This window comes from Neovison vison, chromosome 5, assembly GCF_020171115.1.
Source record: "Neovison vison isolate M4711 chromosome 5, ASM_NN_V1, whole genome shotgun sequence".
NCBI classification, from domain to species: Eukaryota; Metazoa; Chordata; class Mammalia; order Carnivora; family Mustelidae; genus Neogale; species Neogale vison.
The window spans coordinates 12,361,793-12,374,846 of record NC_058095.1 but is presented as its reverse complement, the minus strand read 5'-3'; the positions used below and the strand labels follow the sequence as shown (position 1 = coordinate 12,374,846).

General features: G+C 39.3%; 1 protein-coding gene and 1 non-coding gene across 5 annotated transcripts in view; one reads left to right on the top strand and one right to left on the bottom strand.

The window, feature by feature from the left end:
• The window catches only part of CEP112 (centrosomal protein 112), a 424,841-nt gene that overhangs the window by 154,124 nt on the left and 257,663 nt on the right, over positions 1-13,054 (top strand). The window lies entirely within an intron of this gene.
• LOC122908038 lies at positions 4,836-4,938 on the bottom strand. Its single transcript, XR_006384842.1, has one exon. It is a non-coding gene; the product is annotated as a U6 spliceosomal RNA (small nuclear RNA).

Here is a 13,054-nt window from a genome sequence, read left to right as displayed (position 1 = left end):
CTCCTTAATTTCTCTTTCTTCTGTCTTGTTGTTGGTGTAGAGAAATGCAACTGATTTCTGTGCATTGATTTTATATCCTGACACTTTACTGAATTCCTGTATAAGTTCTAGCAGTTTTGGAGTGGAGTCTTTTGGGTTTTCCACATAGAGTATCATATCATCTGCGAAGACTGATAATTTGACTTCTTCTTTGCCGATTTGGATGCCTTTAATTTCCTTTTGTTGTCTGATTGCTGAGGCTAGGACTTCTAGTACTATGTTGAATAGCAGTGGTGATAATGGACATCCCTGCCGTGTTCCTGACCTTAGTGGAAAAGCTTTCAGTTTTTCTCCATTGAGAATGATATTTGCAGTTGGTTTTTCATAGATGGCTTTGATGATATTGAGGTATGTGCCCTCTATCCCTACACTTTGAAGGGTTTTGATCAGGAAGGGATGCTGTACTTTGTCAAATGCTTTTTCAGCATCTATTGAGAGTATCATATGGTTCTTGTTCTTTCTTTTATTGACGTGTTGTATCACATTGACTGATTTGCGGATGTTGAACCAACCTTGCAGCCCTGGGATAAATCCCACAAGTGGTGAATAATCCTTTTAATGTACTGTTGAATCCTATTGGCTAGTATTTTGGTGAGAATTTTTGCATCTGTGTTCATCAAGGATATTGGTCTATAGCTCTCTTTTTTGATGGGATCCTTGTCTGGTTTTGGGATCAAGGTGATGCTGGCCTCATAAGATGAGTTTGGGAGTTTTCCTTCCATTTCTATATTTTGGAACAGTTTCAGGAGAATAGGAATTAGTTCTTCTTTAAATGTTCGGTAGAATTCCCCCGGGAAGCCATCTGGCCCTGGGCTTTTGTTTGTTTGGAGATTTTTAATGACTGTTTCAATCTCCTTACTGGTTATGGGTCTGTTCAGGCTTTCTATTTCTTCCTGGTTCAATTTTGGTAGTTTATATGTTTCTAGGAATGCATCCATTTCTTCCAGATTGTCAAATTTGTTGGCGTAGAGTTGCTCATAGTATGTTCTTATAATAGTTTGTATTTCTTTGGTGTTAGTTGTGATCTCTCCTCTTTCGTTCATGATTTTATTTATTTGGGTCCTTTCTCTTTTCTTTTTGATAAGTCTGGCCAAGGGTTTATCAATTTTATTAATTCTTTCAAAGAACCAGCTCCTAGTTTGGTTGATTTGTTCTATTGTTTTTTTGGTTTCTATTTCATTGATTTCTGCTCTGATCTTTATGATTTCTCTTCTCCTGCTGGGCTTAGGGTTTCTTTCTTGTTCTTTCTCCAGCTCCTTTAGGTGTAGGGTTAGGTTGTGTACCTGAGACCTTTCTTGTTTCTTGAGAAAAGCTTGTACCGCTATATATTTTCCTCTCAGGACTGCCTTTGTTGTGTCGCACAGATTTTGAACCGTTGTATTTTCATTATCATTTGTTTCCATGATTTTTTTCAATTCTTCTTTAATTTCCCGGTTGACCCATTCATTCTTTAGAAGGATGCTGTTTAGTCTCCATGTATTTGTGTTCTTTCCAAACTTCCTCTTGTGGTTGAGTTCTAGCTTCAGAGCATTGTGGTCTGAAAATATGCAGGGAATGATCCCAATCTTTTGATACTGGTTGAGTCCTGATTTAGGACCGAGGATGTGATCTATTCTGGAGAATGTTCCATGTGCACTAGAGAAGAATGTGTATTCTGTTGCTTTGGGATGAAATGTTCTGAATATATCTGTGATGTCCATCTCATCCAGTGTATCATTTAAGGCCTTTATTTCCCTGTTGATCTTTTGCTTGGATGATCTGTCCATTTCAGTGAGGGGAGTGTTAAAATCCCCTACTATTATTGTATTATTGTTGATGTGTTTCTTTGATTTTGTTATTAATTGGTTTATATAGTTGGCTGCTCCCACGTTGGGGGCATAGATATTTAAAATTGTTAGATCTTCTTGTTGGACAGACCCTTTGAGTATGATATAGTGTCCTTCCTCATCTCTTATTATAGTCTTTGGCTTAAAATCTAATTGATCTGATATAAGGATTGCCACTCCTGCTTTTTTCTGATGTCCATTAGCATGGTAAATTCTTTTCCACCCCCTCACTTTAAGTCTGGAGGTGTCTTCGGGTTTAAAATGAGTTTCTTGGAGTCAACATATAGATGGGTTTTGTTTTTTTATCCATTCTGATACCCTGTGTCTTTTGATTGGGGCATTTAGCCCATTAACATTCAGGGTAACTATTGAGAGATATGATTTTAGTGCCATTGTATTGCCTGTAAGGTGACTGTTACTGTATATTGTCTCTGTTCCTTTCTGATCTACCACTTGTAGGCTCTCTCTTTGCTTAGAGGACCCCTTTCAGTATTTCCTGTAGAGCTGGTTTGGTGTTTGCAAATTCTTTCAGTTTTTGTTTGTCCTGGAAGCTTTTAATCTCTCCTTCTATTTTCAATGATAGCCTAGCTGGATATAGTATTCTTGGCTGCATGTTTTTCTCGTTTAGTGCTCTGAAAATATCATGCCAGCTCTTTCTGGCCTGCCAGGTCTCTGTGGATAAGTCAGCTGCCAATCTAATACTTTTACCATTGTATGTTACAGACTTCTTTCCCGGGTTGCTTTCAGGATTTTCTCTTTGTCACTAAGGCTTGTAAATTTTACTATTAGGTGACGGGGTGTGGGCCTATTCTTATTGATTTTGAGGGGCATTCTCTGAACCTCCTGAATTTTGATGCTCGTTCCCTTTGCCATATTGGGGAAATTCTCCCCAATAATTCTCTCCAGTATATCTTCTGCTCCCCTCTCTCTTTCTTCTTCTTCTGGAATCCCAATTATTCTAATGTTGTTTCGTCTTATGGTGTCACTTATCTCTCGAATTCTCCCCTCACGGTCCAGTAGCTGTTTGTCCCTCTTTTGCTCAGCTTCTTTATTCTCTGTCATTTGGTCTTCTATATCGCTAATTCTTTCTTCTGCCTCATTTATCCTAGCAGTGAGAGCCTCCATTTTTGATTGAACTTCATTGATAGCTTTTTTGATTTCAACTTGGTTAGATTTTAGTTCTTTTATTTCTCCAGAAAGGGCTTTTATATCTCTGGAGAGGGTTTCTCTAATATCTTCCATGCCTTTTTCAAGCCCGGCTATAACCTTGAGAATTGTCATTTTGAACTCTAGATCTGACATATTACCAATGTCTGTATTGATTAGGTCCCTAGCCTTTGGTACTGCCTCTTGTTCTTTTTTTTGTTGTGAATTTTTCCGCCTTGTCATTTTGTCCAGCTAAGAGTATATGAAGGAGCAAGTAAAATACTAAAAGGGTGGCAACAATCCCAGGAAAATATGCTTTAACCAAATCAGAAGAGATCCCAAATCGTGAGGGGGGATTTCTTCCCCCTCACGATTGGGTGAGGGATCTCCTCTGATTGGGATCTCCTCTGATTGGGATCTCCCAATCTCTTCTGATTGGGATCTCTTCTGATTTGGGGATAAAAGAGGTTCAAAAAGAAAGAGAAATAAAAAGAAAAAGAATTAAAAAAAAGAAAATGAATAAAGAAAAGTATAAAAAAGAAAAAATATATATATATTAGATAATCTAGTTAAAAAACGTTAAAAAAGAAAAGCGTAAAAGTTGTAAAAAATTTTAGCAGAAGAAGAGAAAAAAAATGAAAAAGAAAAAAATTAAATTAACTGCAAGACTAAAAAATCACAGGCAGAAAGCCATGAGTTTCGTGGTTTGTTTTCTCCTCCTCTGGAATTCTGCTGCTCTCTCCTTGGTCTTAAAACTGCACTCCTTGGTAGGTGAACTTGGTCTTGCCTGGATTTCTTATTGATCTTCTGGGGGAGGGGCCTGGTGTAGTGATTCTCAAGTGTCTTTGCCCCAGGCGGAATTACACCGCCCTTACCAGGGGCTGGGCTGAGTGATCTGCTCGGCTTTGCTTTCAGGAGCTTTTGTTCCCTGAGCGCTTTCCGTAGAGTTCCGGAGGATGGGAATACAAATGGCGGCCTCCTGGTCTCCGGCCCGGAGGAGCCGAGAGCCCGGGGCCCCACTCCCCTGTGCGCCCTCAGCCAACAGCTCCTAGTAACTCGCGTCTGCCTAACCTCCGGCCACGCTCCGAGCTCACCGAGCCTGCGACCGGTTCAAGGCAACCCCGAGCTGCGAGCTTACTGTCGGCTCTGTCTCTGCCTCCGGCTTTCCCGTTCCAATATCCGCAAGCTCTGCGACACTCAGACACCCCCGATCCTTCTGTGACGCCGCGGGACCTGAGGTCACGCCGACCCCGTGTGGGCTTCGCCCCGGTTTAGCCTCTGGTGCGATGTCCCTCAGCGGCACAGACTTTTAAAAGTCCCGATTTTGTGCTCCGTTGCTCCGCCGCTTGCCGGGAGCCAGCCCCTCCTCCCGGGGTCTATCTTCCCATCGCTTTGGATTCACTTCTCCGCCAGTCCTACCTTTCAGAAAGTGGTTGTTTTTCTGTTTCTAGAATTGCTGTTCTTTTTCTCTTCGATCTGCCAATGGATTTGCAGGTGTTTGCAATCTTTAGATAAGCTCTCTCGCTGATCTCCTGCTAGCTGAGGTAGTCTCAGCCTGCTACTTCTCCGCCATCTTGACTCCTCCCTCAACATGTCATATGTCTTAACCAATTTTTGATGAATGACTTAATAAAAGGTTGGATGACTCTGTTGTAAACTCAAATATTACGTTCTTTAGGAGGAAGAAGAATGTAAAACAATCTTCTCAGCTTTCCTATGGACATTTTAAACATCAATTTGTTATCCTTAGAAATATATTTATATTTGGTTTTAGCCTTCAGTGATTATATGATTATCTTCTACACAGCCTACTCCGTGATTCAGGAAAGCACTTTGTCCTTGTGTATTTTGTGTATCATCCTTATGCAGGGGTCATGCTAATCTTCTCTGTATTGTTCCAATTCCAGTATATCCGCTGTCAAAGTGAGAACTATCCTTGTGGTTTTTTGGCTCATATATTTTTTAAGATTTTATTTTATTTTTTTGTGATCTCTACACCCAACATGGGGCTCAAACTCACAACCCTGAAATCAAGAGTCACATCCTCTATCTACTGACTAGGCCATCGAGGTGCCCCTGTCCTTGTGTGCTTTGAATTGGACACCCAGACTAGGTTTCAAAATTGTGATACATGTCTTTAATATGAGTAGTACAGAAATGCTTAGCATCATCATTTCCTTGTAGGGCCTTAAAACTTCTCCATACAAACTCACCTTAGCTGTGCATTGGCATTCTTCTTGGGTCTTTCATAATCCCTGGGGTGCCCTGGAGTTTTCAACAGCACCTCGTTCCGCATTATCCATTGCACACTTCTTTTCTATGCCAGCTTCTAGTCTTAGGAACTTACTTTTGAAAAACTAAACTTTTCTTGGTCACTTCTTCCTTTTGCAAGCCTTAGCAGTCATTCACTGATCTCCAGAAATTTTAATTCCTAACCATACTGATTCCCTGCACTTAATCACACTGAAGGTTTGCATGTTTGGGCCGATGCAACTTGGTTAAGGGGAAAATCAAAACAAACTGGACAGTCTTTGGACAGTTTTACCCTGGGTCCTATCTCATTCAGGTTTGCCACTATTCAATGTAAATATGCTCTTTGCGAAGAAATAATTTGACTTTTTAGTGGTTGGGTTTTTTGTTTCTTTGTTTGTCTTTTTAAACCTGGTGACATTACCCAGAAGGAGTTAAATAACAGAGCAAAGATGAAAACTTTAAATATTCAAAGACTGTAGCAAATTTAACCTATGGATTTTTTTTTGCCTGATTTAACTTTTAAATTTGTCGAATTCCCTACTTATTTTTTTGTTCACAGCATTGTTAAGGCAGTTATAAATAATACCTCAGAGATCCCTTGATGTGTTCTAAGGTTTGAATATATACTAGTTTTATTAGGTGTTATTGTTTCCTTTCACTGCTGTACCACAAACATAGTCTCTTAAGATAATTCAATGTATTATTTTACAGTTTGGAAGATTAGAAGTCTAGAATAAAACTTAGGGCTGAGATCAAGTTTTGTTAGGACTGGTTTTTGCTGGGAGATTTTAGCGAAGAATCTGTTCCTTGCCTTTTCTGTCTTCTGGAGCCTGTCTTCATTCCTTGGTTTGGGAGCCTGAATCACATTGTCTTTTCTTCGCTGCTGCTTCTCTCATACTGCCTTGTCTCTCCTTTGACCTTGGTCTTATAAGGACCTTGTGATTACATTTCAGGCCTATTGTCTCCTGTTTTTAATCTCTTAAGGAACCTCCATACACTTCCATTGTGGCTGTACCAATTTACATTCCTATGCACAGGGCACAAGGGTTCTCTTTTCACTACATCTTAGCCAATACTTGTTATCTCTTGTCTTTTTTATTATGGCCATTCTAACAGGTTCAAAACAATATCTCATTGTGGTTTTCATTTTCATTTCCCTGAGGGGGGGTGATGTTGAGCACTTTTTCATTTATCTGTTGGCTATTTGAATATCTTCTTTGGAAAATTGTCTATTCTGTTCTTCTGCCCATTTTTGATAGGCTTATTTGGGCTTTTTTTTTTTTTCTCTTGAGTTATATTGACTTTTTTGTATGTATACTTTGGACATTAACCCCTAACAAACATGGGTTTTGAAATATTTTCTCTTATTCTTTGGCTGCCTTTTCATTTTCTTGATTTTTTTTTTTCCTGTACAGAAGATGTAGTCTCATTTGTTTATTTTTGTTTTTGTTGCTTATACTTTTGGTGTCATATTCATGAAGTCATTGCTAAAACCAATGTCAAGGAGCTTTTTTTTTTTTTTTAAAGATTTTATTTATTTATTTGGCAGACAGAGATCACAAGTAGGCAGAGAGGCAGGCAGAGAGAGGAGGGAAGCAGGCTCCCTGCTGAGCAGAGAGTCTGATGCAGGGCTCCATCCCAGGACCCTGGGACCATGACCTGAGCTGGAAGGTAGAGGCTTTAACCCACTGAGCCACCCAGACACCCCAAGGAGCTTTTATCCTGTTTTCTTCTAGGAGTTTTATAGATTCAGGCCTAACAATTAAGTCTTGAATCCTTTTGAGTTAATTTTTGTGAGTGTGAGATAGAGGCCCAGTTTCATTCTTTTGCATATGAATATCCATTTTTCCCAACACCATATGTTGAAGAGACTGTCACTTCCCCATTGAATAGTCTTGGCTTTTTTGTCAAATATTAGCTGACTATTTACGTGTGGATTTATTTCTGGGCTTTCAATTTGTTCTATTGGTGTTGTTTTTGTTTTTTTAAATAGCAGTACCGTACTGTTTTGTTTACTGTAGTGGAATTTCTGGGAAGTGCCCTGCAGTACTGGGGGAACTGGATGTCTACCTTAGAGTCTCCTTTTTCTACTGGAGAAAACAGGGTGGCTCTGTTGGTGCAGTGTAATGCTGGCCTGGGTTGAGTGGATGGTGATGCAGAGTGCAGCCACTCCTCTTACCTCTCTTATGTGACCCATCTCAGTCTCTGTGGCCCATGGGGGTGCTTCATTCATATCCTTGGGTCTGGGATTTTCATGATGGTGTCATGTCTATGGATAGTTGCTAGTTGGTGACGGGCACTGAAGTTGGGACTGATTGATGTCACCATCTTGATGACATTACTTCAAATGGGCTCTTTGATGTAGTGCATTTGAAGTGAAGACTTCTGTGTTCCAGAGATGAGCAGAAGTTTGATCTAGAGCTAAATATCAGAGTCCCAAAACAGAAAGCAGACTATACCTTATCAACCCATGTGTAGCAGGCTGATCGGTAACCCCCTACCCCCCGTAGATATGTTCATGTCTGAATCTTCAGAACTAGTGAATGTTTTTATTTAACAAAAGTATCCCTGCAGAAGTAACTGAGTTAAAGATCTTGAGATGAGGAGATTGTCCAGGTGGGTCCTAAAGCCAACCATGAGCATCTTTATAAGAGAGACACTGGAGAAGGGACGTAGAGGAGAAGGTGATGTGAAGATGGATCAGAGAGAAATACAGTGGTCGTAAGCCAAGAATCCGACAATCTCCAGAAGTTGCAAGTGCCGGGAAATGGATTCTCCCCTAGAGCCTCCAGAGGAAGTACAGTGCTGCTGACTCCGTGATTATATACTTTTGGCCTCCAGAATGAAGAGGGAATAAATTCCTATTGTTTTATACTACTTAGTGTGCAGTAATTTGTTATAGCCAAGGGAAACTGCTACACCAGGCTACTTTCATGTATTGTTCCGTGGACTTCAATACTGAATTAGCTCTCTCTGTCCTACATTGTGTCCATAATGCTGATAATCTCAATAATCACTCATTCTGTGCAACAATAATTTTTTAGCTACTCCCATTCTCTTATTCATATATGATCTCTTCCTACACTTGATATTTTTGGATGTCATTCATTTTGCCTTTCAGAGTTTGCCTTTTTAAGACTTAACTACTTCTCTTCCTTTCATATCTGAATTCACTCTCTTCTGTCACTTTACAAAGGTCATTTGATAAACTAAAGGAATGAATCATGGCATTAGTCCAACTAGATAATTACAAAACATGCCTTCTTCGACACTGAATAATCTATATATGTTAAGTACAATTACCATGCAGAGTATACTCTCAATTAATTATAGTTTCCAGTTTTGTACCTTACTCGTTTTTACTTCCTCTTTAAAATTTTCCATCAGAGGAGTGTCTGGGTAGCTCAGTCAGTTGAACAATCCACCTTTGGCTCAGGTCATGATCCCAGGGTCCTGGGATGGAGTCCTGCATCAGGCTTCTTGCTCAGCGGGGAGGCTGCTTCTCCCTCTGCTTGCTGCTCCCCCTGCTTGTGCTGTGCTCTCTCTCTCTCTGACAAACAAATAAACAAGAAAATCTTTTAAAAATTAAAATGAAGTAAAATGTTCCATTAGAAATATATACCTAGGGGCACTTGGGTGGTTCAGTAGGTTAAGAGTCTGACTTTAGCTCAGGTCATGATCCCAGGTCCTGGGATTGAGGCCCATATCAGGCTCCACACTCAGTGGTGAGTCTGCTTATCCCTCTCCCTCTGCCCTTCCCCCAACTCTTTCTCTCTTTCAAATAAATAAATAAAATCTTTTTAAAAAGGAGAGAGAACTGTATACCTAGTTGGGAAAATACATAGAGAAGCTCAGAACTGTGAAGAGGTGTGCAAGCATGAATGGCATCATCATCATCATCATCATCATCATCACCAGCGTCGTCGTTGTCGTCGTCAGTTTAGGGTTATCTGTGTCTTCTCTCTCCAGGTCAAAAACACCTACAAGGCACATACTGTAGGAACAAACAATTCCTGGTGGTGGAGCTGTTATAATAATTTATAAGCATTTATGGCTTTGAATTCTCTTAAGAAGTTGGATGGTAATTGCTCTTTTAGGTTATTCCCCATTACCAGTATCCTAACCCTTGAAAATCAAACACCCAGAAACTAAATACCTAAGTCTTCTTTCACTCTGTGGAATTTGATAAAGAACCATATTTTCTGGCCTACTTGTTCTCAATCAGGCATGATTTTACCCCCTCCAGGGTGTATTTAGCATGTCTGGAGACCTTTGGGGATTGTCAGAGTTGGGGATAGGACATTGTCACTGGGATCTAGTGAGCAGAGGCCAGGGATGCTGCTAACCATATTGCAATGCATAGAACAGGTCCCCATGATAAAGAAATAATCTGATCAGAAATGTCAATAGTGCTGAGGTTGAGAAATTTGCGACATTCCATTGTTTAGCTCTGGGTCTATCTAGATGATATAATATGAATTTATGAAACAAATATTGAATTACTCTATACATGTAGTATGTTCAATATATGGCTTATAAATATGAGGAAGACATGGTTGTGTCCCCACATCCTGCATTCCCCTAGCCTCAAAGAGATTTCATTATCCTAGAACAGATAAATACATAAATTAACAACTGTAATGGTACATATAAAATGCTGTGACTGTAACCAGACTGGGTAGATGACAGCTGGATTTCTAGACTGGCCACAGGATCCATTCACCTCCCAGGTGACACTGGAAGAGACCAGGTGGAAGTGGAGTGGGAGATTGTTGGGGGCCTAGAGACCCTGTGCCTGAAGCTGCCTGCCACGGTGACTGCCACCCTGCAGCTCAACGAAACCCACTATGCCATGTTGCCCAATCTCATGAAAGCCAAGAAGATTGAGGGTGTCAAACCAGGACACCTGAGTGTGGACCTGACCTCCAAGCTCTCCATGGTTAGTGTGGAGGACCCACCCCTGCATACAGCTGGCATCAGGGTGGAGACTACAGAGGCCCTGGTGGTCAAGCTGAAGGAGACTGGGTGGACTTGAGCCCCTTGCCTGAAACCCAGCAATAAAACCATGACCCTCCGAGAAAAAAAAAAAAAAGCTATAGTAGCAGTATATAGAAAGTGTGGACAGGACAAAAGAAGTAGCTAGCAATTCTATCCAAAGAGTTGGCATTTGAACCCCCTAAAGAATGAATAGTAATCTGCCAGTCAAAACAACAAAGAAGGGGGGGAGGGTTCCAGTTTATACTATGGCCAAGTAAGCTCCTATCAGACTAATCCTCCCACAAATGGAAGCTCCATGTAAAATATAAAATAGAGCTACCTGATGGCCCAGGAGAATGAGTAAACACAAAGAAAGAGTGTTTGGGAATACATACTTGTAAGAAGGAAAAGTGAATTTCCCATTTTTATATTATTTATTCCTCCACATTTGGTGCCATATGGTACAGTTAGAATTTAGGTATATACCTGTGAATTTAGTGCTTAAAGAACCAGATGAACGAATGAGGCAACCACTGGTAAACTAAGATGGTGAAATACCCAGGAAATAAGTGAACAAGTGAGACGGGAAGCCCAAATTCTTTGTATAATCTCAGTCCATGTTTCTTACTGATTCTGAAACATGCATAGTTGGAGAGGATTCTAAGCAGCCAGGTAAGATTAAAAGAGCAGAATTTATTTATTTATTTATTTAAAAGATTTTATTTATTTGTTAGAGAGAGAGAGAGAGTAAGCACAGGCAGACAGAATGGCAGGCAGAGGCAGAGGGAGAAGCAGGCTCCCTGCTGAGCAAGGAGCCCGATGTGGGACTCGATCCCAGGATGCTGGGATCATGACCTGAGCCGAAGGCAGCTGCCCAACGAACTGAGCCACCCAGGCGTCCCAAAAGAGCATAATTTATATTTGAACTTTTGTCACCTACAAAGGAGACAGAATTTATAGGTTTTGTTTTTTTGTTTTTTTTGTGTTTTTTTTGGTAGGTAAGCTACATTTATTGGTTCATAAATATGTCCAAAATATATTTAAAAATATAGTTAAAAAACTATAATGATGTCAAGAATTTATAGTTTGAGTTCAGCCAAGTTACCTGCCTGCTGAAAACAAACAATTGAAATTAATTATATTAATACTATTAATACTCTTAATATTATTTGGAGGAAAATAACAGAATCCACACTCTCTAATGTCTCATTCATAAAGATACAAGCCAAAATTACTTGACATAAGAAATAGGTAACCTATTTATTCTTAAGAAAATAATCAGCAGAGACCACTTCAGGATGAATTAGATGCTAGGTTTAGTAGATAAAAAATTTAAAGTAGCTATTATAGTTGGCTCAAAGATATTAAGAAAAATTGGTAACAACAAGTGAGAAATCAGGAAATCTCAACAGAAAAACTGAAAAAATACAACATTTGAGATTTAAAGTGTGGGCTGATTATAACAACAGGGTGAAGAACAAGAAGACTCAATGAACATGAAGATAAATCAATAGAAATCAGCCAATTTGAAGACAAAGAGAAAAATATACTAAAAAATATACTAAAAAATATACTAAAAAAAGTATACTAAAAATATACTAAAAAACCTAAAATATACTAAAAAAATACTAAAAAATGAACTCATAGGGCAATCACAATGTATAAATCATAATTGAGTCACAGAAGCAGAGGGAAGAGAATAATAGAGGCAAAATATTTTAATAAATAATAGCCAGAATCTTCCAGTTTTGTGAAAGGGATAATTATTTGGATTCAAGAAGCTTTAAAAAAGTACACACAAGGTAAATACAAAACAGAACAAAACAAAACAAACACTTGTTCCTGTCTGTCTTTTGATTACAGCCATATGAGATGTTGTATAATGATATCTTATTGTGGTTTTGAATTGCAATTTTTGAATCACTATTGTTATTGAGTGACCTTTCATGTGTGTATGGCCAACTGTGTATCTTCTTTGGAGAAACATCTATCCAGATTCTTCACCTTTTTTTAAATTGTGTTCTGTATTTTTTTTTTTTTAATATTGATTGGTAAGTGTTGTTTATGTATTCTTGATACAGGTCTCTTTTCACATATATGACTGGCAAGTACTTTCTCCTCTTCTGTGGATTTTCTTTTTCATTTTTGATGATATCCTTAGGAGCACAAGAGGTTGTTGTTTTTTTTTTTTAAAGGTTTTATTTATTTATTTGACAGAGAGAGAGAGAGAGAGACAGAGATCACAAGCAGGCAGAGGCAGAGAGAGAAGCAGGCTCTCTGCTGAGCAAGGAGCCCGATGCGGGGCTTGATCCCAGGACCCCGAGATCATGACCTGAGCTGAAGGCAGCGGCTTAACCCACTGAGCCACCCAGGCGCCCCAGGAGCACAAGAGTTTTAAATTTGCTGAAGCTGTTTATCTGTATTTTACTTTTTTGTTTATACTTCTGGTGTTATATCTAAGAAGGCTTGGCTTAGCTCAATGTCACCCAAATTTACTCCTGTTTTCTTCTAAGAGCTTTGCATTTTTAGCTCTTAAATTTAAGTCTGTGGTTTATATTGAGTTACTTTGTGTGAATTGTGTAAAGAAGGAATCCAGCTTTATTGTCTTTGATAAATGGACATCCGGTTGTACTAGCACCATTTGTTGTACAGACTGTTCTTTCTCCATCAAATTGTCTTGGCTCCCTTGCCGAAAATTCACTGATCATCAATGTAAGGGTTTATTTCTGGAATCTTAATTCTATTCCATTGATTTATATGTCTTTTCTTATGCCAGTAGCATGCTGTTTTGATTAATCTAGCTTTGTAATAAG